Source organism: Ursus americanus, chromosome 1 (genome assembly GCF_024610735.1).
Source record: "Ursus americanus isolate L20-20 chromosome 1, mUrsAme1.1.p, whole genome shotgun sequence".
NCBI lineage: Eukaryota > Metazoa > Chordata > Mammalia > Carnivora > Ursidae > Ursus > Ursus americanus.
The window spans coordinates 54,032,950-54,060,849 of NC_142127.1; positions in this window are offsets into that span (position 1 = coordinate 54,032,950).

Below are 27,900 nucleotides of genomic sequence, written 5' to 3' on the forward strand. Positions count from 1 at the left end.
AATCTTTAAAAAAGCAGCAGCAGCAGCAGCAGCAGCAGCCGCCCAGGCAATGAGCTGATAGGGCTCAGTTGGCCAGCAGCTCCCCATCAGCTAGCTAGTCATAGTGAAATGTTCCACCTATCCAAGATAATTCACCTTTCAAGCCTGCATTACTTATAGATAAAAACAGTCCACCATTAAACTGAAACCGCATTGTAAATAGACAACTTGCTCACTTGCACACAATTACTTACACGGCTAATTTCTGTAACTATTCATGTGCCAGTGTCTGCTTTAGCAGTGTTCTGTGAAAATGAGGAGACCTTAGAGGCATTTTGTTTTTCTTTATATTTAGACATGGGGAAAAAATGACAACGGAATGGGATTTTTTGGTGTATAAATGTGGTTATCTAAATAAGAGATTATTGTTGTCAAGTCTATCAAAAAAATTTAGTGATTAAAAACAGAAGTGTCACCCTCCCAGATTTCAAACTATACTACTAAGCTGTAGTAATCAGAACAATATGGGACGGATACAGAAGCAGACACATAGATTCATGGAACAGAATAGAGAGCCCAGAAATATCCCACACTTATAAGGTCAATTATTCTATGACAAAGAAGGCAAGGATAGACAGTGGGCAAAAGACAATCTCTTCAATAAATGATCCTGGGAAAACTGGACAGCTACATGAAACTAGACCACTTTCTCATACCATGCACAAAAATAAACTCAAAATGGATTAAAAGACTTGAATGTAAGATCTGAAACCATAAAACTCCTAAAAGAAAACATAGGGAATAACTCTTGGACATCAATCTTAGCAATATTTTTTGGACCTGTCTCCTCAGGCAAGGTCAACAACAGCAAAAATAACAAATGGGACTACATCAAACTAAAGAGCTTCTGCACAGCAAAGGAAACCACCAACAGAATGAGAAGGTCACCTACTGAATGGGAGAAAATATTTGCAAATAATATATCCAGGAAGGGGTTAATATCAAAAATATATAAAGAACTCAAACTCAACACCAAAAACCAAACCATCTGATTAAAAAACAGGCAGAGGACCTGAATAGACTTTTGCCAAAGAAGACATCCAGCTGGCCAACAGACACATGAAGAGATGCTCCACATCACTCAGCATCAGGGAAACGCACATCAAAACCACACTGAGATATCACCTCACGCCTGTCAGAACAGCTAAAATCAAAAAGACAAGAAATGACAAATTTTGGCAAGGATGAGGAGAAAAGGGAACCCTCATACACTGTTGGTAAGAATATACGCTGGTGACTAACATAATATAATAAAAAATCATTAAAAAAAAAAAAAGAATATACGCTGGTGCAACCACTGTGGAAAACAGTATAGAGATCCCTCAAAAAATTAAAAATAGAAATACCATATGATGCATTAATTCCACTTCTGGGTATTTATCTGAAGAAAACAAAGACACTAATTTAGAAAGATATATGCATCCCTAAGTTCACTACAGCATTATTTATAATAGCCAAAATATGGAAGCAACCTAAGTGTCCATCAGTAGATGAATGGATAAAGATTTGGGGGAGACTTGTTCCAGGCCCCCTGGCTCCTACTGAATTAAAGTAAATTTTTTGATGTTTTTAAAATTAATTAATTTATTTATAATGGAATACTACTGATGTTTTATATATATGTATGCATATATTTATTTATTTATATAATGGAATACTACTCAGCAATAAAAAAGAATGAAATCTTGCCTTTTACGACAACACAGGTAGACCCAGAAGGTATCATGCTAACTTAAATAAGTCAGAGAAATAAAAATACCATATGATTTCACTTATATGTGGAATCTAAAAAGCTAAAACAAATGAACAAACAGAAATAGACTCATAGAGACAAACAAAATAAGTTGGGAGGGGGTGGATGGGCAAAATAGGTGAAGGGGATTAAGAGGTATAATCTTCCAGTTATAAAATAAGTAAGTCACAAAGATACCAGTCACAGCATAGGGAGCATAGCGAATAATACTGCAATAACTTTGTATGGTAACAGGTGGTAACTAGACTTACCTGGTGATCATTCAGTAACATATATAGATGTCAAATCACTATGTTGTACCCCTGAAACTAATATAATATTGTATGGCAAATATACTTCAATTTAAATAACAACAACAGAAGTGTCAGACTTGTTCCAGGGCCCCTGGCTCCTACTGAATTAGAGTAAATTTTGTAATGTTCTTTTTTTAGTAGAATTTTTCATGCATGAATTTAATTGGGTTTTGAGATTTCTTGGTCTCCTCTCATACATGACTGTTTTTTAAATATAGAAAAAGGATAAAACTAAAAATAGAGAGAGAGAAGAGAGGGAGGGAGACAAAAAGGAAGGAAGAAAGCAAAGAACCTGACTGGCTCAGAGCTAAAGCTTTGTAGTGTTCCTAAAATTCCTGCTCTCATTTTATTAATCTTTCCCAAATGACAGTGATGTTATTGAGCACACATGACATGCAGAAGTCCAGGGTTCTCTTGCTCCCACAGACCTAATCACTTTACTATGACACTAACAAAACAAAAATTATACGCAATATTGCAAAAACATTGATAATCAGAATTATAATAGATAATAGAATCTACCAAAAATAAGTTTACTCTCTATACCCCCCGCAAAACCAAAACTGAAGCAGTAATTTGGAGGGCAAGTCTTTTAAATTCGCCCAAATTTGGGTTGTGGATGAAACCCAGATTGTCATGCCCTTTGACCTCTGGTTTCTCTATCTGTAAAACCTGCCCAACCCTTCTCCAGAATCTATAAAAAATTAATCATCATTGAGAAACTTCAGTATTATTACTGAGGCTTAACCTAGTCCAAATTATTCCAGATTTCTAAGTCAACCCAGCCTTCTCTCAAGCTCCATAATTTCCAAGTTTACTCTATTTATGAAACCCATAATCAAAATTTCCAAGCAATACAAACCAGAGGTACACATTACTCATGTCACCCTCTCCGTGGGAAGCAGCCTAAATTACACACATTAAATACAGATGTACTGATTCGTCCTTTCGGGGGAAAAAAAAAATAGCTCTCTTTAGTGGACAGTAATATCCAATCTGGCTGTACTCCTACAAGTACTCTGACCTATGACCAAACATCTCCCCATTCAGGAAAGTCACCCATAACTGATAGTCTCTTTGGGGATGGGCTAAAAGACTTTTTTTCTGGTTTCTGTCAAAAATTCTCCCTATGTACCATTATGATAATTATCGTTATTATTACTCACTAAAGTATTATAAGTACCTACAATGTACTAGGCACTGTTTTGGTGCTTGGAATATATAAGCAAAGAAAGACTGCTGCCTTCAGGAGGCTTATATTCTAATAGAAGAAATGGACATTAAACAATAAAAAGTAATGAATTGGAGGAACTTTTTTATAAAACTCAACCTAGATCTATATTTCTTCAACCCTCCCAATGATTATGAGTCAATGAATTCCTTGTGTTAAATCCTTTCCGGCTGAAACTTCCCAGAGCAGGTTCTGTTCTCAGCAACTGAACCTCAGCCAACACTATTAGCCAGCCCCCATTACCTCCACCCCCGCCTCATTGAAAACCACAATAATGGAGTGTATCAGTCAGTGTCCTTAGTTGCAAAAAAACTGCCTTGTTTAAGAAAACAATTCTTTGGAATTGGGAAGCTCCTAGAATTGCCTGGGGGCCCAGAGATCCAGATTTGGAAAAGACAGAGGAACAAAGGGAGGCCAGGCAGCGGAAGCACAGTCCAAGGTCAGCCTCCAGACACCATCTCTCCTGCTGCTGACCCGAGGTACAGAAGATACCTGCAGCTGGGCAGGCAGTTCGCCGACGGACAGCTCCTCAATGGACACATCTGATGGCCAGCCCTAGGGGCCTGCCTCCCGCTGACAAGATTGAAAAACATAACTAGTATTTTCCAACTTCTCTAAATGGGAGAGTCTATGCCAAGTGTCATACATTGACAAATTCTTACACTTAGAAAGAGGGTTCCAAAACTGGGCAGCTCCTCCAAAATGATAAACATCTTTAATAAAGGACTTTCGCTAGGCTTTCTCCTTAAACGTGCATCTTTTTTTTTACTATAACCCCCCAAACACACCAATGGTAAGACACAGTTAGCTACGTCAACCTGCTACAACAGGACAAGCCTCTGAGCTTCTATTCTTGGCAAGCCAGCCCTCCCTCCACCCTCACCAGCAGACTGAGCTAGGCTCACCGCCTCTGCGCCTCCAAGCAGGCTGTTCCTGCTTCCATCCTACTGCTCACTCTCTTCTGTAAATGCCTCTTCTGTTCACCTGTCTGTTAACCCTTTGGGACTAAAAGCACTTGGAGAAAAAAGAGTTTGTGTCTCTAGCACAGATCACATTCCTTGGCACCTAGAGGAAGTAAGTAAATACTTGCTCAACAACTGAGTAGAATAAAACTTCAGTGTCAAGACTCTAGAAGACAGAAACTATAAAGAGCAGGTTTTTCCATATTACTTCTTAACCTTAGGACATTAGTCAGAATAAATTCTCAAATATTTTTTGCAAGAGATGATCCTGCAAACAACAATGCACCCATGACCTTCATAAAAGAGTCTTTAAAAACACCAGAGCTTTAGAGGGTTAGGTTTGAGAGGTGGCTCTGCTTAAGGCCCTCCCCACCCAGGCACCATGCTCCTTAGCTCTCTGCCCAGTTTGCATTCCTGGGTCCCAATCCCGGTATACCCCACCCTCACCCCCACCATCACACAAACCACTGCTTATCATCGTCCTATTTCCTACTTTCCTCTGCAAGTCAAGGAGCTACACCTAAGGACTAAAAAAATGTCAAACATTCCTATGCTGAAAATCAATTGCTTTTTAATAATTTTTCTCACCCATGCCTAGAAGTTTTCTAATTGGGACTTCCAATGAAATATCCAGTCTCCCAAACACTGCTCTGACTAGCCAGAACGGAGGAGATGGTTGCCACCTTGGCTTTTACTGAATAACATATCACCCAAAATTTGGTAGCTTCAAACAAGAGTCCTTTATTATTGCTCTCAAGTTTGTTGTCAGCTGGTTGTCGCTGCAGATCTGGGTCAGGACTGGATTGACCACGCATTGCTGGTCAGCTGGCTGGTCAGCTAGGAGCTGGATGGTCTAGACGGCCTCACTCACATATGCAAAAGACAAGCTACAGTCTGAAGTGATGAGGGCTACTGAGTCATTTGTCTCTTATCATCCAGCAGGCTAGCCAAGCATCTTCACACAGTGACAGTAGCAGCGGCCCTGTGTGCAACAAAAGAGGGCAAGCCCCAATGTGTAAGCGCTTTTCACATCTCTGTCTCATATTGGCCATTATATCCCTGGCCAAAGCAAGTCGCATGGTCAAACTCAGAGTCAGCGTAAGAAAGGACTGCCCAGAAGAGGGGCACCGGGGTGGCACAGCGGTTAAGCATCTGCCTTCGGCTCAGGGTGTGATCCCGGCGTTGTGGGATCGAGCCCCACATCAGGCTCCTCCCTATGAGCCTGCTTCTTCCTCTCCCACTCCCCCTGCTTGTGTTCCCTCTCTCGCTGGCTGTCTCTATCTCTGTCAAATAAATAAATAAAATCCTTAAAAAAAAAAAAGAAAGGACTGCCCAGGGACCTGGGTACAAAGAGGCCACGAACAAACTGGAGGCCATTACTACAACAATCTCCCACACATCATTGACCCAAGGTGACTTCATTCTTCAACCTCTTTAAAACACTGAGATGTTTAATTCAGAGATTGGACGATGTCTCACGGGGAGCCTGACATGGGGCTCAATCCCAGAACCCTGGGATCATGACCTGAGCTGAAGGCAGATGCTTAACTGACTGAGCCACCCAGGCACCCCCTCCTTTCTGATTTCTTTTGTGTGTAGCTCAGACGGCCAACTGTGCACTAGAACAAGACACAGACTTTTCACACAGAACCCAGGCAAGTGAGCTTTTGAGAGAGACTGCTCAATTTGCATGTTCATTCACATGAGCCTGAATCCATAAACACAGAGATTCTGTGAGCTCCATTTCCAGGTGTAACCCCAGAGCCTGGAACATGGCCTAATAGATAGTAGGAGATAACTTATTCAACAATTTCTTTTTCTTGAGCTCCTACTGTGTATTCTGCTCTGGGGCTGGAGATACAGAGGTGAAAGATCCAGTACTCATCCTAGTCCAGAAATGATGGGAGTCCCAACTAAGACAGAGGCAAAGGAGCTGGTGCAAAGGCGCCAGCATTGAGAAATGAAGGAGGGAAAATCCACAGGTCTTGGTGACTAATTATATGTGGAAAGGGAGTGTGAAAGAGGAATTAAGGATGATGGCCAGGTGACTGGTTGGATGGTAGTGGGGGGGGGGGAACCATGTTTCCCCATATTGCAAGCCCAACTGTAAACAATGGTACGTGGATTCAAAGTAGCTGCTCTTTTGTTTCAATAACAATTGTAACCAGAGAAAACTTACCCAATAAGCATGCATGACTTTCCTTAGCCCTACACACTTTAAAGAATCCTTTAAACTCATAAGTCTTCAATATTATTGCAATTACCTTTTCAATGTCTACTCTATACCATCACAAACATGTAATCAAACCTAAACTTAGTAAAATTATTTTTCTATAGAGTAATATATTTTTATTGTCCTTGTCCACTGCTAGAAGCCAACAATCTCTCTTTTATTGCTATTATCTTATAATCATAAAAGCTCTGTGGCTGGGTTATGATTGCTTCAAATGAAGAAACTTAGTCCAGGTAATTTCTCACGACAGAAGTCCATGAGGAAGGTTAAGTCTGAAATCAAGCATATCAGATAATGCATCCAAGTTCAGACATTTGATTTATTGCCTATCCTTTCTAATGATTAAATATTCGGCTGCCCCATTGAAACCACACACATAGTCATACTATAAAGTTCAAAGCAGGTTAACTGTATACTAACTTTCCACCTTTATCCTTTGGAGAAAACCATCAGCCAGCACACAACTCATAATAACAAAGAAGGATTGGATACTAAGATCCAAGAAAGAGTAGAAGCGACTAATGAGGAGGTGAGCATCAAATTTCTCTTCCTAAACACCAGGTTCTAGCAAAGTTTTTCTTTGTGGTAAAGGAACTCAAGAACAGCTGTCAAAAATATGGCACTGCTAACCCTTTAACAAATTAAAAAGCACCATCTGCAGGCACTACAGTCTGGATAAGCAGATGTGCACCAAGTACAAAGCCCAGGGAAGAGAAAATGGCTTGGCAATGCTGAGGTTAAGGGGTCCGAAAGCAGACAGCATATGTTTCTCCAATAAAAGGAGCATTTCGCTACAGAAGCCAACAATTCGTAACATTTATAAATCGCTATTGAACCCCTGATGTACCCCTAAATACCTGCATTCATGTTTTTAAAGTTTCTTTGAGAACAGTAAGTAGATCAATTACCGAGGACTACAAGTTCAGCATCTTTCCATGTACCATTAGTCGTTCAGTTTAGCTGAAGAAGGTCCCTACACTATCTTTAATCTGTTTCTTTTTCCCTCATCCAGTAACGCCTCTCATTAAAACTAACTCTTCTGAAATATGCAACACTGGCTAGCTTGTCCTACTTGCTAATGGTCCTGAATTGATTCTTAATTAGTTGCAGTTTTGGAAAGAATCCAATTAAAATAGTAGGGGATTCCAATAGCAGAAAAGAACTGGCTAATATGTGTTATGCTCTGAGCTGCTGATCTTTGCATTAAACTTGCTCAGGCAAAAGGCAGCTATGCAAAATATGGCAGGATTCAAATCATACTAAACATATTCAGGTTTTAAACAGAAACCTTCACATGGTAATTTATCCTCTAGCCATAAAACATGATCAAAGAAAGGCAGCCAAATGCTGTTAGAAAAATTACATTCCTTCATTCCACTTTCTCTCTCTTCTTCCTAAAAAGACAGGTTACTAATTCAGGAGAAGACAGCAGAATCTTTTCAATAAATTATACTATATTTTTTATTTGCTGTGCATTTTCCAGTCCCCTACCTAAATTCTAAGAGGAGAGAGGAAGCTCAGTGTGGGGAGAATTGGGGGAAAAAGGTAGAGCAGGGGAGGGAAGTCTCTAGGAAGCTAACAAGGATATTTTCCTATATTCTTTCCAAAAGCAAAGAGTCACTACCAGCAAAATTCCCAGTGTTGTTTATGAGGGCAGCTGGAGGTCATCTGACAGGTATGGCTTTTATGGTTCAGATTTAATTATAGAAAAGCAAGGGCTCCGAAAAGCAAGGTCTCAGGAAGCCCGGGCGGGAGAAGGACTTGTGCCACTGCTGGTAGGTGACAGTCACATGACCAGCTTTTGTATTCAGCAGTAATAACTCACTGCCCGCTGCCGGGATGGAGCCCAGCTCTCCTCTCCCCTGAGGAGCCTCCAGCAGGCATGGATTCAGAGGCTTTGATCTGCAGATTAACATGATCAGGAGCACAAGCTTTGTCTTTTGCAAACATCCTCAGTCCCGAAATTTGGTTCCAGTGCAAGCTTGAGACCATTTTTATTTGAGTAATGAATTGCAGTAATTAACGTATACATTGATTTTTTTCAATTCTCCCTAAAGGCTATTTCCATTTTTAATTTATAGAAAATATATACCATTCCTTTAATATGAGACTGCTCTATGTATCAAAATATATATGGAAGAAGAGGCACAAGCAAGCAGAACAAAAAGATGAAACAGGTGATATTAAAGATGGGGGCAGTAAGTGAATTAAGCCAAGTCACTCTAAAAATCAGTAAGAAGAGGCTTTTCCAGTGGCATTTCAATATTTGCTCTGAATCGGTTCAAATATTTCAGAAAGCTCTCTAAAGAAGCAGCTATTTGAAGTATTCAGTATTTGAATGGATAAATATCTCCTTCCTTTTAAACTTTTTCCCAACTATTATTAAAGGGACATGCTGTGGAAAAAAAGAGATGAAGAGAGAGAATCTGAATCAGATTAAATTGTGGAATTTTAGTTTTGTTTGAAGAAATCATATCATTTCTTCCAATGTCTCTGACCACACAGCATTTAAAACAGAAAGAGAGAGATTGAGAACGAGTGTCCCTTGTCTCAGCTGTACCTTAATGAAGTATCCCCAGGGCCTGAAATGATGGGATTTTTCTTACTTGAGAAATAAGTCTTTTCTTGCACCAGTGTTCTCAGTAAATACCAACAAGAGAGGAGTGTGTGGGTAATAAATCGGATATTTATCTGAAAGTCATAGGTAAGGAACAGTGGGAAATCTTCCATCGCAGGTATTAAGCAACGGCCCAGCACAGCCCAAGAGGAAGGAGTTTGGAGACAAATGCAAACTAAAGAAATACCTGATTAACCTTTCACTGACTCTGAGCCACGTGATGCGCAGTGAGCCTTCTTAGAGTGATGGCTTTAGAAGAAGATGTTAAATTTAACCTCTGGCGCAATGATAAATTGACAATAAAAAATTCAATGGCTTGGTAATTACCAATCACTTTGGACATCGGCAACATTTTTCAGTTCTGTCACTGTGCACTGGCACAAAAGCTTCAGCTGAAATTCTCTCGATCTTCCTCTTTTTAACTTTGTTTTCATGATGCAGATTAAATCTGCCACCCTATTACTGATTCATTTTCCTAATTTTTCATGTCTGCACCATGCCCCAGCTGCACCCGACTGATAATTGTGGAGCCCAGCCCTGATGATTAACATCAGAAGAATTAATTATGCCTGCCATTAAAATTCCGGGTTGCACATGGTGATCAAGAAAAATTAAGTTTCTCTAGGCCTCTAAATCATTTCACCTTTACAGGGAAGGATAGTGCATGGACAGCCAGGCTGCAGCCTGCCTTCCTGCCGAGGTCGAAACCACATGCCCTTTGTGTAATTCAACAAATGCCTTCCCAGTTATTTTTTCCAGGATTTGGACGAAAGGATTTAACGCTTAGAAAATAAAAGAAACCTGAAAGATACTCTCTATCCTTGCTTGGAGAGGGGAGAAGAATACTTTTTCAGAGGCTCAGCTGCTGTTTCTGATATATCTGTTATTCTAATTTGTAGATGAACGCATCCTGTGGAAAAAAGAAATGTGCGACCCTTGGAAATAGTTGATGAAATGGGGGTGGAGAGGGCTCTAGCTTTACAATCGTTATAAATGAGACGAAAGGAAATGTTCATTCAAGTAGGTAAAGGCAGGGACATTTCTTGGAAATAAATTGATAACAGAATAAAAACAGATTCCTCAGATCTTTAGGCTAAATAATAATGAGTAAAGGAAGCCTGTTGACTGACGCATTTCCAAAATGATTGTTGCGTGAGAAACTCAAAATGTATTCAGTCTAGCCTAAGGTACGAAATTTACTAGAGCTATAAAGAGTAAGATGATATGCATTTATCATGTTCTTTTTCTACTCTATGTTCCATTTTTAAATTACCATAATAATGTATATTATAGGCATGGCTTTAGAAGACTACAAAGGGAGTCATATTTTGATGAACGGATGTAAATATCTTATACCAAATGGTAAATCTCTTGTTCACCTCTATGCAAAGAGTATGCATAAGCTATGCATCATATCTGTTTCATTTATTATATTTAAGAAGTGATATCACAAGACAACTATTTCAATGCAGATATTCTTGTTAGTTTTTATTGGCAGTAAATTTACAGAGTCAGGTTAACCATCTGCCCATCCCAGGTGAGGTAAAGGGAGGGGGGATGAGGAACAGTGAGAAATTAATTCTACCTTTCTAAAAACTGTACTAGAAAATTCTAGAAGATTATATATTTTGAAGTTGGCTCATTTTCACACACACACACACACACACACACACACACCTCTTGAACTTAGTAACATGATAAAATCCCACGCTTAATGATTTAGTAACTTAAACTGAGAATTTCTTATATTTTTTTTGACCGCCTTCTGTACTAATTACCCAGGATCATTTAATTACACAATTTCACAAATGACAAGTTCTGTATGCAGGGCTGACTGCAAATGTGTTCATCTTGTAAGCATTTTTCGAAGATGATGTAACTAGAAAACTAGAAAAGCCTATTGAAATACCAACATTTGAAAAGTCGTAAAATCTGTTTGGAGGGCCGAAAGGACAGATGAGGTAAAAGCAGCAGCTACTTGAACTCCTCCAACGCTTCCTGGCGGCACACAGGTTAGTCTCCATTTTCCTCATAATATACAAATCCCCTGGGAGGTCTGGAAACAGAAGGAAAAGCTGCCCCCCAAACAGTCACATCTCCAGATCAAAGAAATTAGATTTAAAAATACAGAGCAAATAATAAAATGTATTCTGTCTTTTCAGTAGCAAGCAAATTAAAGGTACAAGAAGTAAGTGATGGAGAATCTGAAGCAGCAGGGGGAAGAAAGAAGGAAGGAAAGAGGGTAGGAAGGGAAGAAGAAAAGAGGGAAGTGAGCAGCCTGCAAAAACATACATAAATCACATAAGCACCATCACATCAAGCACTGTTGATGTAAAAATATGTATCACTACAACGTTCTGATGACCAAGGAATATAACTCGGGAAAATAAACAAGTAACAGGAATCAAGCAGCACAGAAATGCCTAATGCTAATGTCACTATAGAAGGAAATCAAGATGGTGGCTCAGGGGAAACGTCTGGATTTTTCTTATAGGTTTTATAAGAAGCAGTAGATGTAGGGGGTGGGGGAGGAAACACTCCCAGGTGCAAGAAACAATTAGAAAACAGATGAAAGGCTTCCTGTAACCATATTGAATAATAAGAGTGGGACAAAAAAGATGCAAAGATTTCCCACCTGCATTTATTTTCCCTTTCAAATAGACTAATTTCTTAGTAAACCCTAAATAAATAGACCCTTACATTATTCCTCTTTATTTGTGGCAAAGAAAAGATTGTGCAAGAGAGAAATTTGGATGACATAAATAAATTTTGTGTTTGTTTAAAATATCATCTCTCATGTTCTGTTTGTCTTTATTGTTACAACTGATATTTACCATGCAAGGACATAGGAGCATGAGGGCATGTGCACACACGTGTGTGTGTGTGTACTCTTAGGAATGAAAATGTTTTACAGTGTTCCTTTAGATTTGGGGGCAGCAGGCAGATAATTATTCTGATTGAGGAGACCACAACAACCTATAAAATCAACTATGCATATGTAGGGTCCTTCAGTCTAACTAAACAGAACTTATCACAAAATGAATCTGGCACATGATTTAATGAAATGCAGAATCAAAATAGTGCTATCCCCCAATTAGGAAAGAACACTAAACAGTTCACACAAACTAATACAATTTGTATTATTAGTAACCAGTCAAATAAAATCCTTCATTTTTTTCTACTTTATTATTTCCTCAATGCTGTCATAACCAATATCAGTAAATGAGAATTGCAGTGAGCAGTGGGGGTCCTCTCAGCAGTGGTGGGGCTGGGGCAGGGGGTCCTCTGCACTCCTTCCTGAGGAGATGCAACTAAAACAATGTCATGAAGCATTCTTGCCAAAACTCTTTAACCAGTATCTAATCAACCTTGAGATCTAACTCCGAGTACATAGGAAATACAGAGGCTAGAGGAAAAAGGTAAATGACACCACAAGGGCATGAACAAATCTGGAAAGTAGAATGTCCTACAGAAAAGCTAGTCAGGTCTCTTCAACAGGTTAATTTCAAGGAGAATTAAACAAGCTTGGGGAGGGCAGCTTTGATTAAGGGACACTGTAAATGCATGCAGTGCAATACATTTTGGTCTGAACAAAGTAACTTAAGAGACATTTTGAGAAGATAGTGAAAATCGGAATATAGGCTGGATGTTCAATGATATTAAAGAACTGTTAATTTCATTAGGTATGGTGATGCTGTTGTGGTTATGTAGGAAAATGTCATTATTATTCTATGTATGCATTCTGGGATATTTAGAGTGAAATATCCATTACTTTAAAATAGCTCAGAAAAAGAAGAAAGAAGTATGGCAAATTTTTAGGTTCATTATACTATCCCCTCTACTTTTCTGTATGTTTAGAAATTATTCATAATAATAAAGTGCCTTTGTGGGGGGGGTGCATATTAGGAGGTAGAGTCCACAAAAGATAGTTTGATCTGAGTAATACCTAAATTGAAGTAGCTGTATGTTCAAAGTAACGTTAAGGTAGAGTCAGCCCGAGCCACTGGAAGTCATTTGAGGTATTAGAGGAGTCTACAATGGGTCAGAGAATTACTGATTGGTATAATTTTTTCACTTGGAGTTTCTTCAGTTATCTCCTGGTCCAACTGTAACATTTTGCAGAAGAGGGAAGAGAAATCAACATAAATGAGGGTGTTGCTCAGCCTGTGGCACACTAGAAGTAGAATCCATCCTCTCAATTTTCAGCCTACCCCTCTATTCCATCCTATTCTAGATGGAAGATTTCATGATTTTACCTTTTCATAACAAGAGGGACGAATTATACTTTCATGTGTTTTGTAGTTTTGGGCATACTTTTCAAACATTATTTCTTTTAATGCTTCCTAGGAGATGGATCGCTTTACAGATAAGGAAACTGAGGTGCTAAGAAAGAAGTTAAACAACTTGCCTAGTATCACAGAGGGAAGAGCTTGAGGTACAATCAAAGCATGTCAGAACTAGCTCTGGGTTCTTCATCCTTCTGTAGGCAGCACCTATACTTGAAAAATGACAAGATCTGATTCCCCAACAGTCTGTGCCCTTAGGGGACAATACTTGCGGCAGCAAGTTTCATATGACCTTTACTTGCAATAGTAAATAAAAGTCAAATGTGTAACATTAACAACCCAATGAAGGTAACTGGCTAAACCAATGTCAACTCAAGCTGCACTGCACAGACTCTAGAGTAGAATCATATAGTCTGGGTTTTCTAAAAGTGCCCTGGTGGCGGTGGGGGTAATTCTGATGTGCGGCCATGGTTAAAAACTCTGAGATATGCTGCAACCATCCTAGTTCATAGTCTCTTGATGGTCTAACTTGATCCAGGGATAGAATTTGGAAATCTGAGGAAATGAATAACGTGATACAACATGGATGAACCTTGCAAACATTGTGCTAAGTGAAAGGAACCATTCACAAAGGACCATATATTGTGTGACTCCATTTATGTTCTATGTCCAGAATAGGCAAATCTATAGACATAGAAAATAGATTGGTGGTTGCTTAGGGTAGGGGTATGGGTGACTTTGAGTGATGGCTAAGGGGTATAGGGTTAGTTTTGGGGCAATGAAATGTTCTAAAGTTGATTGTGGTGATGGATGCACAAGTCTGTGAATATACTAAAAACCATCAAACACTTTAAATGGGGGAAATGCACGGTATGTGAATTAAATCTCAATAAAGTTGTTTTTTAAAAGTGAACGAATTGCATGTCTACACAATCCCCCATATTAACCATTTCTGTCCCCTCTCTTTTTGAGAAAAGCTAAGCATATGCATTCATTCACATCTGCAAATATTCACTGACCACCTTCCATATGGCAGGTTCGTTCAAGGAGTGAGAGATATAATAGCAAACGTGGCAGACAAGAATACTGTCCTCATGGAACTTATATTCTAGAGGAGGAAGAAAGACAATAAATAAGTAAATAAAGTAGGAGAATAATTTCAGATTAGGATATAAAGCAAATAAAACTAGATGAAGTAACAAGTGTGTGGACTAGGGGTGCGGGTCACTTTAGATCAGGGTAGAGGTATTTTGGGGAGGTGACACTTGAGGCTGGAATGACAAGAAGTAGCAAACCATGCAAAGATCTGGGGGCTGAACATGGACAAATGCCTTGAAGCAATAACAAGGCTGACATCTTCAAAGAAGGAAAAGAAGGCCAGAATGGTTGGCACCAAGTAAACAAAGCAGAAGTGGGAGATGAGCTGAGGGGGTTGGCAGGGGACAGGTGACATAGGCCTGATAGTTTGGGTGATTACATAGTATGTGTCTAAACCAGAATATACTCGAGGATGAAAGAAGATGCTTTATGAGTTAAAATATATCATAGGAACAATAGGTACAAACTTGAGACTGTCCCAGGCAAACCAGGATGTCTGCCTGCCCTACATAAATACTAAGCTTTTACTCTAAAGTGCCACGGAAAAATTGTTGGTGGGTATTATACTGGATTGCAGAAAGTTTGAAATTTTCCTAAGGGGTCCCCAGAGCTTATTCTTGATTAGAAAGATTAAGGGTGGAAATGGCACAGCCAGGCATCTCTTATGAAAACTGGAGGCACCTAGAACCATCTCACCACATGGGGGTGGGCTGCAGAAGTCCCACACCAAGACCAGCCAGAATTGTACTCCCTTGGCAGCTTGGGGTCAGTGCCAGTACATGAAAAATAGTCTGCTCAATCCCCAGGGTTCCGTGACATACAGCACAGCAAAAATGATTTGGGCTTGGAAAATTTCCAAAGCAGGTATTGCTTGCCATCCACCCTAACCATAGAAAAGCTTCAGAAATGTTCCCAAGCTTCGTTGGACCCACAGGGAATTCTCTTATTTCCCAGGGAGTTCACAGGCATGAGCTATAAAATGCATTCCCAGTTGACTGCTTGGAATTATGTAAAAGGCTTACTGAATTTTGGAGCTTGCCTACCAAAAACTTGTCACCTTGTCTGAGTAACACTGAATTATTCCTTCTGGCTCTGGTTAGATACCAGGACGTTAATGAGTAAATGAGAAACATCTAACAGCAACCATTTTCACCATAAAATCCACTTCGGAAACAGTCTAGGAAAGGCTGGGGGAGTTCAAAATCTAAGAAGCATTTTTAAAACCCCTAAAACTCTTTTGGAAAGTAGTTTAAAATAGTTACCATTTATTAAGTACCTTCTATGCTCCATGCATTATGCTAGATGGCTTACTTGCTTTACCTTACTACAAACCTGCAAGGTGGCTGTGTTATTCCCATGTATCGATGAGGAAATTAGGTCCCCAGAAGGTTAAACTGTTTTCTCAAAATCATATCTCTAAACTTCAAACCTAAGTAGGAAAGTGAGTCCATGTATATTCCCAAATGCCCTGACTTGTTCTCCTCTGATGAAGCCAAACATACTTTGTTGTTTACATAAATACACAAATGTTCTGTGTGTGTACCATCTTTTAAAAACTCAATACTGCACGGAAAATCCAAATAATACAGAACAAATAAATTAGGAGTTATTGTTAACATTTCAAGAGGTTTTACTTCACTGACTCTTTTAATAGCAACCTGATTTGCTTTACAAGTTTTCAATTTACATTCACCTATTCAGAAATGTATCTTCTGAATGTACTGAAGTATAGATTTATAACCCATTCTATAGCATATCTATTTTTGTGTTTTTTAATACCCCACACCCTCACACAAAACCACCAAACCAGGTGTTTCCCATAAAAATCCCAGAACTTTGGCAAACATGCTTTAGTCTCTTTAAATGTTATAATTAATGTGGCTTGTGGCATGTACATATATTCAACAAGACACTCTCTGGCCCTAAAGGCAAATTCAAGCTTCTCAGCCTGGTTTACCAGGCCCTTCACGCTCTCCCCGTATTTCCGATCCTATCCTAGCTGCCATGCTGTGATCTCCCAGGAGCCTGTTGGGTAAAGGGAGAGCTGCCATTTGGAGGAATCTGATATGCAGGTGGCAGGGAGGGTATCCTACAGCAGGGGGCATGGTTCAAAGACCACCCCCCACCACATGGAGGCCAATTAAATCAGACTGACAGTGGCGCCTGGGTATAGTTTTGTTTCGTATTTGCTTGCTTGTTGTTTATGCATTGACTCTCTCACCCATGCCAAAAGCAGCCAGGATTGAAAATTTCTGACCCCCTTCACCCACCAGCCTAGCTCACTGTGCATCCTTTCCACACTCAAAGCTGCCACCTGCCAGCATGCCCTCAGCACAAGGCCTCTGCCTGGAACACTCTTCAACAAGTCTCCTCCTGAACACCCTGCTCACTGCTGCTTACCTCACGGGTCTCTTTCTGGATACATTCTCCAGGAAGGTTTCCCTAACCCCTACCAAACAAGTTAGGACAGAGTAAAGCTCAACCCTCAACCTTCACGAAGCACTTATTAAACCGCATTGAAATCGCCTATTTAATCTGCTTGCCACTTTCCCCATGGACTCCGGGGGGGGGGGGCAGGGTGTGTCTGCATGGAACTCTGTATGCCGGGGACCACCTCAGTGCCCCGTGCACAGTACATGCTCGGCGCACTGTGCAACCGAAGGGGTGATGAACGCGTTCTATTTCCCCGAAGCCACTTGCCGCTTGATGGGAAACTGTAAAACAATGCCGTCTGGGCTCAATGCCTCCAGAAGGGCACAGGACATGCTGTCAGGAGAAAAGATCTCTCCTAACTGGTTCACACACACTCCCCCATTCCTTGCCTTATTTTTAGAGGTGTGTTATATTCTCATTCTCAGACACTGGTGTTGTTTTAAATCCCAAAGTAGCATTTATCAGGAAGTCCTACACCAAAATCCATGCTTATCTCACTAGCCATCCATTTTCAATGCAAAGATGTCTGTATCTTCTGTTAGCCTGGCTTGACCATGTCCTTGGAGTGACCTTAAGAAGTAGATGTGGGAATGCCATCTTCAAAAATTTTGTATTACCATCTGTGATTATGGACAGAAGCATATTTTGGTGTGTTCTACCCAATATAAAAACAAATCCATTACTTTTCTCTTTTTTTTAATTAGTGATTTTTTTTAACTCAGTGATAACCGAAGATTAATGGCCATTATTACTTTTTGTTTACATCCTTTAAAACTTGTCTCTATTTGTACCTTTTCTATATGTACAAATACAGAGTTTAATTAACTCTGGAAAAAGTGGGAGCATAAATACAGTTTCCTAGCACCCCTTTTTCCATTTAACACATGGGGTTTATTTTTCCATGTTAATAAATAATTTTTAAAAAATCATCATTTTTAAAGCCTGTTGGTAATCTGTGGTATCATACCATTAGTTATTGAACCAGCCACTGTTAGCATTCATTTAGACTGATTTCAATTTGGTTAAACAATGCTGTGATGAACACCCTCATGCACACATTTGTATGTGTTTGGCCAAGTATTCCCTGAAAATAAATTTCCAGAAGTGGAATTGCTGAACCAAGGGGTATACATAGCTTTAAGTCTGACATTTTGCTAAACTGCCCACAAAATATGTTAGACCAATTTTTATCACTATCAGAAAAAATGTCTGTTTCCCTATTTTTCCATTAGTATTATTTTCAATATTCATTCATTTCATAAGAGAATATATCTATTGCTGTTTTAATTTATAGTTCTTTGATATTCATGAGCTTTAATATTTTCACATATTTTTTGCCATTTGTATTTTTGTATTGTATTGTCTACATTCTTACTAATTTGTAGGAGCTCTTTATATATTAGCGATGTAATCCTCCTGTGGTATGTTGTGAATATCTTTTTCCAGTTTGTCTTTACCTTTGTTTATGGGGTGTGTTTTAGTACTCTGGTTTTGTTTTTTCATGTGTTCAAATTATCAGTCTTCTCCTTTATATCCTTCTCTTTGATAGCATGCAATTTTAGTATTTTTAATGTAGTTTATAAGATGGATCGTTCATATTGGCAACAATAAAGTCACCTGGAAACCAAACCAGAACTTCAAAAAATATATTTTACATTACTTATTACACGACATAGTCCTTATCACTACTAGAAAAAAAAGTAACACTAAAGTTAACATATTTATCAATATTTTTGAAAGGAAAAATCTGTCTTTTCAAAATCTTCTCTGTGCCAATTAGCAGGTGAAACTTTACGTATTCCATATTTATTACCCCGAAATAACATAATCCCAATAGAAAACTCTAATTTGGTGAGAAAACGATTTTACAAGCTGTTGCAGAATATGGATGCAAGTATCACAGCTTCAAACTGTGAGGAGAGATCCAGCCAGAGCTTGGCTAGAAATGTTTCAATAATGACCACACATGGGATAAAACAACTGAAAATCATTCACTCTCATTGACAAGTGAAGCATTCTAGAGAAGTTTCTCTTTCCTTTCCTGGAGATGCTACATAGGAACCCCAAAGTTCATGAAAGACAGAGTGACAATAATGCCGTAGCCTGATGGATGACCTCCACATGTACTCATGCCTTTCATTGATGAGGGTCTTACAGGCCTTCCTTTGACATGTTCATCTAGACCCCTGGGCAGTAGAATACAGCCAGCTTTTAAATACTCAAATTCCTTCTGATTTCATAATGCCTGTTCAGCTCCCTTTCTATTCTGCAACAAAATAGTCTTCTCAATGGGTCGTAAAATAATGAATTTATGAAAGACAACAACAATTAAAAATTTTCTGTTTTATTAAATAGAGAAAATTAACAATAACAACAATAATGAAATAATTTGGGCAGCGTGAGTCAAAAGAACCATTCCCTGTGACAAAAACAGCTGTGTGAGATAAATCTTCATTTTAATCTCTTGAGAATATAAAAAAAAAAATTTATAGCTCTCTTCTCTTTGTGTTCTACTATGTGCTGTAAAAAAAAAATTAATTAGTAAGAGTCTCCTATTCACCACTTTTACAACTATACCTTCAACCTGAGGAAGAAACAAATGCCCTGGCAATCCTTCTCTTATTGGTCAGTGATTGTTAAGTGAAATGGAGTTCTGGGCCAGGGGATATGGAGCATCCGCAAAATCCAAAAACAGAGTCACTGATACAAAGAACTCCTCATCCATAAGGAGGGGTGGAGGGACTTAAATGGGTAATAATCATACGACAGAAAATACAACAAACAGGCAAAATTTAGAAAACAAGAAGTAAGTACAGGCTGGGGCATCACAGCTAACTGGAGAAAATAGAAGCTGAGCTGGATGTTAAAGAATAAACTGGCAGAAAGGAAGAAGAAATGTTGCCCAAGGAGGGAAGAAGCCAACAGCTTCCATGGGAGCAGAGAGGTATATATGGGGAACAGCGACCAAACAGGATTTGCTTGGGGAGCCACTGAATACTCCATTACAGAAAGAAAAGACAAACGTTGTACCACAGGGGACGGAACTGAAAATAGGACAGGGAAATGCAGGGAGTATTAAAGACCAGGACGCAGTTTCATCAGGGCTGAGCAGACTATTCCTACCCCATCTCCCCACTTGCCAGAGTCAAAGATGGAAAGTTTGACTTATAAGGTAAAAGTTGCTCATAGAGCCTGGGGGCAGGCAGAAGGCTGTGTGCTACAGTATTTTGTCTCTCTCCCTTACCCTGTGTCTGCTCCCATTACATCTAGATGATTACCTTACAGAGGGATGCTCCCAAAATAATTTTAGAATGAAGAAACAATGAATCTACAAACTAATGAACAAGCAAAAGTGATGAGGATTTTTTTCAGGAGCTTGTTATATCTGGATATGAACTACTGGGGACTTCAGGGAAGGGAAGAAAAAATGGCGAGAAAGGAAAACCAGCTATTAAAATACTGCAGAATATCAATTACAAAATGATAAAGACCTAGACTTAGGAGACAGAAATAAGAATAAAAACACAGACATTAATTTGAGAAAATTACGGTGAGTTATTGAGTGATTTTAACTCACTGCTATTCCCATCTTACAGACAGGTCAAGTTTTAAGTGGTCCAATCAAATATTACACTCATTCATTCAAATGGAAAATATTTATTGAGCACCAAGCAGTCCTCTGGCTCCAGGGGCCAAAGTGAAATTCAAATTTATTTTCTTCAAATTTCTGACTGATCACATAAACCCCTGAACCCTGACAGCTAACAACTCATGTGCAATTGGCCATTATCACAATAACCATCCCTGATGACCAAAATAACCTGGCATTTATTAGGAGCAAGGTCTGAAAGAGTGAATTTTAAGGCTGAGGAGCATCGAGACAGTCCCAACTGTGTATATATTGGAAACATTAAACAAGCAATTAAGCACTTCATCTGCAATCATTCCACATTATTTATCCAGGTGAGACAGAGTCCCAACCAGAGATAACACTGTTTTAGGAAGCATGAATTTGGGTAAGATTTTTAAGATAGTAAAAAATTTGCACAACAATTATATATGGATCGTGAGTCAAAATGTTTCTAAATCCCAATTTGAACATATAGCTTAAATTTGATGCTCTCTCTACCACTAACCTCTGTCTCCAGCCTCTACTCCCAATCACATGTCCTCCTACACATTTATATCAAGATTGGATGTCCTAAAACATCATTGACAAATCATTCCTCAGGAGAATAAAGTTTAATGATTCCTTCCTCAGTCTTCTTTCCCTCTCCCCTTTGTTCCCCTCTTCCTTTCTTATCTATCAAATGTCTATTGTTCATCAGGCATGCTGGAAGCTCCCACACCGAATGTAACAGACATAGTCTGATGGTCTTTGGAGGGTCTCCTTGACTAGAGCCAGCCATTCCAAGCCCTCCAAAGTAGAACCCCATCCTCCCCAAGGCTTATCTCCCAATTACTCCCACATACCACTCAACCCTCCAAATCAGACGAACAGAACTGCAAATTTAACTCTGAATACCTGGAATTTGTTTTGGTCTTCCACCCCTCCGTCTTGCACCACCCCTTATAATGCTGCTCCCCAGTTTGACACAGTCTGACCTGGGTTCAAATTCTTACTACATTCTTCTATCTGAAGGATCTTAAACAAGTCACTTAACTTCTGGAAGCCTCAATTTCCTCATCAGGTAAATGGAAATAATAATTCCTACGTTTCTTAAATGTTGAAAGAATTAAATGTGACCATGTGTGGGAAAGAATTCAGTAAGTGGCTCCGTGAGGATTTTCTTGGACTATCCCAGCTAGAAGTGAGCTCTCCTCCCAAATTCCAAGCATGATTATACCACTGCACTTTTGAGCCACTTCCAATTATTAGTTATCTCTCTGTGTCTATCTTCACTCCTTACTTAGCACCCAAGAATGGAAAAAACTTCTTTATGGTTGATGCCTGAGACGGAGCCTGACACATACCTCATCCTATTGTGGAGGAAGGAAAGAGGAGTGGTTAATGACCCATGGTGCCTCATAGTTGGCATTAGTAGTTTAGTTTAAAGATTCTGCTGAATTTCGAGTATCATCCAACACTCTGGTTATTCCTCTGAGTTTTGGATAATAATGCAAATGTGGAGTGTCCTTGGAATGATTTGCCTCTTTTATTTCTGTTGTTACCCAGTTTAAACCCAAATGCAGAGACTGAAAAATACTCATACTTAACTTTCCACCTAATTTCACATTGGTCTCCATATTCAGTGGCCAGGAAACAGGATAGGAACTTCGCCGGAAAGTTGAAAGGTTAATGAGAGCCAAACCAGTACTGCAACCCTTCACTGGCATTCTAAGACAATGACTAGCACCCTCAAAACAGTAAGAATCACAAGGTCGTCGTGCCTTCAAAGAAATAACTGTACTGAAGGACTCATTTTCCTAGGCCATTGTCATGGCCAAACTTGCTCTTATTTCTGAGCAAATGCAACTTCAGGAAACCTTCTTTGAACCTTCTTCAAGAAGCTTCAAACTACTTTACGGAATCACTGCACTGGCCAATAGCCCCCTGCTTCTGCAGGAGTAATTTATGGCCCCCTAAATCAAGGACCTTCTACTGTTCAATAAAACTCTTTCCTGAATTATAACAGTAACCATAATTAACTTCACCCAGACTGGGCAACATGCAGCCCAAAGTTCTCAACGACCCCCAGGCATTATTTCAGAGAGGGCCAGAGCCCTGGCATCTGGCTACCCCACCCAATGCCTCACCGATCCCCTGTGTGGTTCTCCCCCCAGAGCCAGAAATCTGGAGATAATCCACAATAGGAACAAGTGGCCTATTTGGATCAAACTCTAGGAGTACCTTGTTCCATCTTTGATAAATGGACATAAGCACTTTCCAAGAGACTGAAGAACGGCCAAAAGGAATCTTTCAAAATATACACTTATTTAACAATGATATAAGCTCATTCTGAGTTATTATTGCTTCACACGGAAAAAACCCAAGCCTTTCCCAATAGAGAACTCAGACAGACAATGAAGGTAACTGGGGCTAAGGGATAGAAACAGGTTGGCAAATTCTCAGGATACATTTGGATGTAATTGCTTATTCTCTCTCTTTTTTTTTTTTCCAGGAAAAACCCCAGCAACAGGGAAGGAACCCCTCCTTGCCCCTTTCCAGTAAATTCTCCTCATAGCACGTTGTACCTCCCCAGAGACGTTTAGAGACTGCCATTCATTTAACTGCTTGAAAAACCCAAACCAAACAAGAGTCGCTGGAGCTTGGCCCTCTGTTTGTTGGCTGTCTGCAGATTTACAATTTAGCACCATGTGGATCTTCAGAGCCAAAGTGTTAGAATTCTGAGGGCCTCATTCCACCTCTCAAAATACAATGCGCAAGGGTGGAAAAGCTTCAAAGTCCCCAGAAGGCACCAAACCCAATTACGTTGCAACACATGTGTGCAGCCCTTTAAGCTGCTCATTAACATTTGGAAAATTCTTCTGGTAAATGTCTTCCTATCCAATTTAGCCTCCTTTTCCCTTCTCTCTACCACCCTCATTTCATAGACAGGCAACAGTAATGAGCTATATAAATGTAACTCTTTAAACGAAGAATGTCATCACTTAAGAATACAAGAGAGCGGTACATGTTGTGTATGTCTACAAACTGCAGTTGCTGTCTGTTAGAGTTTGTAGCAACTTTTAAATCTGTCATCACGGCATGAATTTCATACTAAGCTCCTTCCCGGTGCTTGAGCCAGGAAGCAAGGGGGGAACAGGCTGTATCATTTATGGGCAGATTGGTATTGGGTCAAGTGTGACATCACACTCTGCTCCCACCATAATGAGGTGAAAGGCAAGGCTGCAACAACGTGGCACTTTGTTTATTGGGAAAATTTAAGTGGGGCTGTATTTCAGCTTATGATAAAACTGAAACAAAGGACATGGATTACAGATTTTTAATAGCTCCAAACAACAGGAGAGGGAAAAAGAGAGGAGCCCTACAGGACTTAGTAAAAAATGCAAAAAGTCAAAGGATCAATGTAGGCTCCAGACAGGCTGGTCCCTTGGCATTTGTCTTAGGCACATTTGCTCAACTAAAACATTAGTACATCAGCCAAGTGTCTAATTGTTGTTTCTTTCCCATGGTTAATATTATAAAGCAGGAAGGAAAACCAGACCTAAAATGTGTGTGTGTGTGTGTGTGTGTGTGTGTGTGTGTGTGTGTGTGTTTAAAATATCCCATGTTTAATACTCTGGCAGGTCTCTACCATGATCAAAAATTTTCTATTCAACAAAAAACAGAATCAGACCTATAAATACAGAGAGCAAACTGATGGTTACCAGAGAAGACAGAGATGGGGGATGGGCAAAATAGGTGAAGAGGAGTGGGAGATATGGATTCCAGTTATGGAATGAATAAGTCATGGGAATAAAAGGTACAGCATGGGGAATATAGATGATATTGTAATAGTGCTGTATGGTGACAGATACAAGCTTACATTTGTGGTGAGCACAGCATAATGTATAGAGATGTTGAATCATGGGGCGCCTGGGTGGCACAGTCGGTTAAGCATCCGACTCTTGGTTTCAGCTCATGTCATGATCTCAGGGCCCTGTGACTGAGCCCTACATTGGGCTCCACACTCAGTGGGGAGTCTGCTTGAGGTTCTCTCTCCTTCTCCCTCTGCTCCTCCCACTCATGCTGTCTCTAAAATAAATAAATAAAATCTTTTTTTAAAAAAGAGAGAGATGTTGAATCACTATGTTGTATACCTCAAAATAATCTAACATTGTGTCAACTACACTCAAATTCAAAAAAATTTTAATATTATATTAAAAATTTTACATTCAGGGGCGCCTGGGTGGCACAGCGGTTAAGCGTCTGCCTTCGGCTCAGGGCGTGATCCCGGCGTTCCGGGATCGAGCCCCATGTCGGGCTCCTCCGCTGTGAGCCTGCTTCTTCCTCTCCCACTCCCCCTGCTTGTGTTCCCTCTCTCGCTGGCTGTCTCTATCTCTGTCAAATAAATAATAAAATAAATCTTTAAAAAAAAAAAAAATTTTACATTCAAAGGCAGCATGACTATATCTTCACATATCACACTTTCTAAAGTCTTCCTTTGTTGTCCACACTGATATTGGGTACCAGGATCAGCTTCTATTTCTCCATGTAGTTACCTACATCAACATTTGAATTTATGAATAACCCACTGAATATAATATTATGGAGTAAGAGATACTTGGCAAATAAGAGAGGGCAGAAAAACTTCTGAGACCTACCTTTATTTAGAATTAGGAACATTTCATTTAAAATTGTAGTTAATACCCACAGTTCGGTGTATTTATTTATCACGCCTAGTGTGGGCCACATCCTCAAGGAGTACACAGTCCACAGGGAACTGTCGTGTAAACAACTGACCATAAGACAAGGCACGGCGATGGGGTGCCTGGGTGGCTCAGTCGGTTAAGCACCTCCCTTCGGCTCAGGTAACGATCCTGGGGTCCTGGGATAGAGCTCCGTATTGGGCTCTCTGCTCAGTGGAGAGTCTGCTTCTCCCTCTCCCTCTGCCACTCCCCATTGCTCATGCTCTCTCTCTCTCACTCGGTCTCTCTCAAATAAATAAAATCTTTAAAAAAAAAAAAAAAGACAAGGCACAGTGAAATTAGAACCCTCAGCTAAGCACAGGTACTCACAACAACCCAGAAGAAGCAGCCATTAAATTCACCTAAAATTGTTTCATCTTCCACTGAAAGAACTCTACATGCAACCTTTTCCTGTATATCAAGAAAGCAAAAGGCCTGAGCTGCTCCTGTTAGGAGGAGACTGAAGGCCCCACTCACGTGAGAAAGATGCAAAGATGCAAAGTTTCATACCACCGAGGTCCCATGAAATCCCCTGGAGGAGCTTAGTTTTCAAATTGCTCTAAATAGTTCTACTTAATTTAAATGAGAAATTTATTTTTAAGAGAAAACACCCCATTGTAGGACTAAAAATCTACAACTACTCTTTTGTCCTTAATTTTTCAGCTCTAATCAGACACACCCTAGTAGAATTGGGCCTAAATTTTACCAATTCTTTCCAAGAATAATGGCACCTCCCATAATGCCATTGTGAAGATTAAATGACATGTGAAGTACTTAGTAGAATACCAGCACATGGCAAATGCTCAATAAGTTAGCTGTTGACAAAATAATTATATAATGAAGAGAAGATGGTAATAACAATTATATTATACAATAATCGTATATTACATCATAATTGTTCTTGGTAGGAGCTCATTGCCTAATATTATCCCAATTCACAGTCCTTCCTCTAGTTAATTCTATTTTAAGACCCTAGTATTTTCATTCTTCCTACCTGTGGGGAAAAAGCAGTGGAGAAAGAGAAAGACAATGGAAACAAAATGCAGAGACAGCCAATCACTCAGCAAAGCCCCCACCCCATGTGCATACAATCAGCACCAGCTGTAGTCCAATTAAACTTAATCTAGTCACATGCTCATGTGCTCCTCAGAAATTAGAGGAAATCAATTCAAATGCTAATGAGAAAGTCCATAATTTATTATCTGCTGAGGAATGCATGTTACATTAATTTTAACTGTAAACAATTATTTTTATTGCAAGATTAATTACCCTATCTTATACAACTTCCTTTTTTCATATTCTTTTAAGGAATTAGTTTTCAGTTGCTGTTTTGTGGCTCTGTCACAGTTCTTTAGCTTGAGAAAAGTATAATTAATTTAGGGATGCTGCAAATGTTGTTTTCTATTCTTCTGCCAAAAGAAAGTGGGATAAATGGCCAGGTCAAGCATGGAGAAAAATAGCTGCAGCTTCCGGCCAGGATGAAAAGACATTAGAACTCAGAATGGAAGTGGGGGAACCAAACAGAATTTAAAACGTGAGCTAATGTTGGTCAGTTCTGACCGCAGCATTCCCCAAAGGCTTCAACATGCAAGGCAGTCCTCAGATTATTCCTATGTCCTGAAAGTCCATGGGAACTGCATGGGCTAAAGTTTTCAGAGCAAGAGAGAACTAATCCTTTTTGCTTAAAATAGCATCAAGGTCTGGACTTCTCTGTCCGTGCTGGGTGGGGGTGACTGTTTCTTTGAGCAATCAAAATGGAATAAAAGTTTTCTGTCAGAATTCCACTCCCTTGACAAAACTGCCCTCTCTCTGACTTGGCTCCCAAGGTGAATGAACGTTCAGTACGGTGGCTTGTGGGAAATTTTTCTTAAAACGGTCACTTCTCAATACGAAGAATAAGACTTCAGACAGTGAATGGCACTCACAGGGTTGAAAGTGAGTATTCTATTGTTTCTGACGAACCATTTGCTTGATTCTTACACTTTCTAAAAGTTTCCATCGGCACAACTAGACTTAGCACTTTAAATAGGTAAATATTTGGGGCGCCTGGGTGGCTCACTCATTGGGTGTCTGCCTTCGGCTCAGCGTGTGATCCCAGAGTCCTGGGATCGAGCCCCACCTCAGGCTCCTCTGCTGGGAGCCTGATTCTCCCTCTCCCGCTCCCCCTGCTTGTGTTTCCTCTCTCGCTGGCTCTCTCTGTCAAATAAATAAATAAAATCTTTAAAAAAAAAGGTTGTAAATGCTAAAAAATAAACAAATAAAAAATAAATAGGTAAATATTTATAAAATACCAAAATCTATTAGTTTACTTCATTGGGACTTTCTCAATTTAAACATCCAGTGAAAGCAACTGCTACTCATTGATTAAAATTAGACTAAATTAAATCAATAAGCCTAGTTGTTGATTTCAATGGGAATTTGGTTAGAAAACGGGTAAAAGAGAATTGAGCCCAGAGAAGATTCAACTGCTAATTACTTGTAAAAGTTTGGGCTTAAAGGGTAATAAGCATTTGACCTAGGAAAGGAAACACAGGAAGAGATGCTGGCTCTGAAGATCCTGGGCCACAGCCCTAAAGTCAGGGTTGGCTGTAACTTTCCGTCAA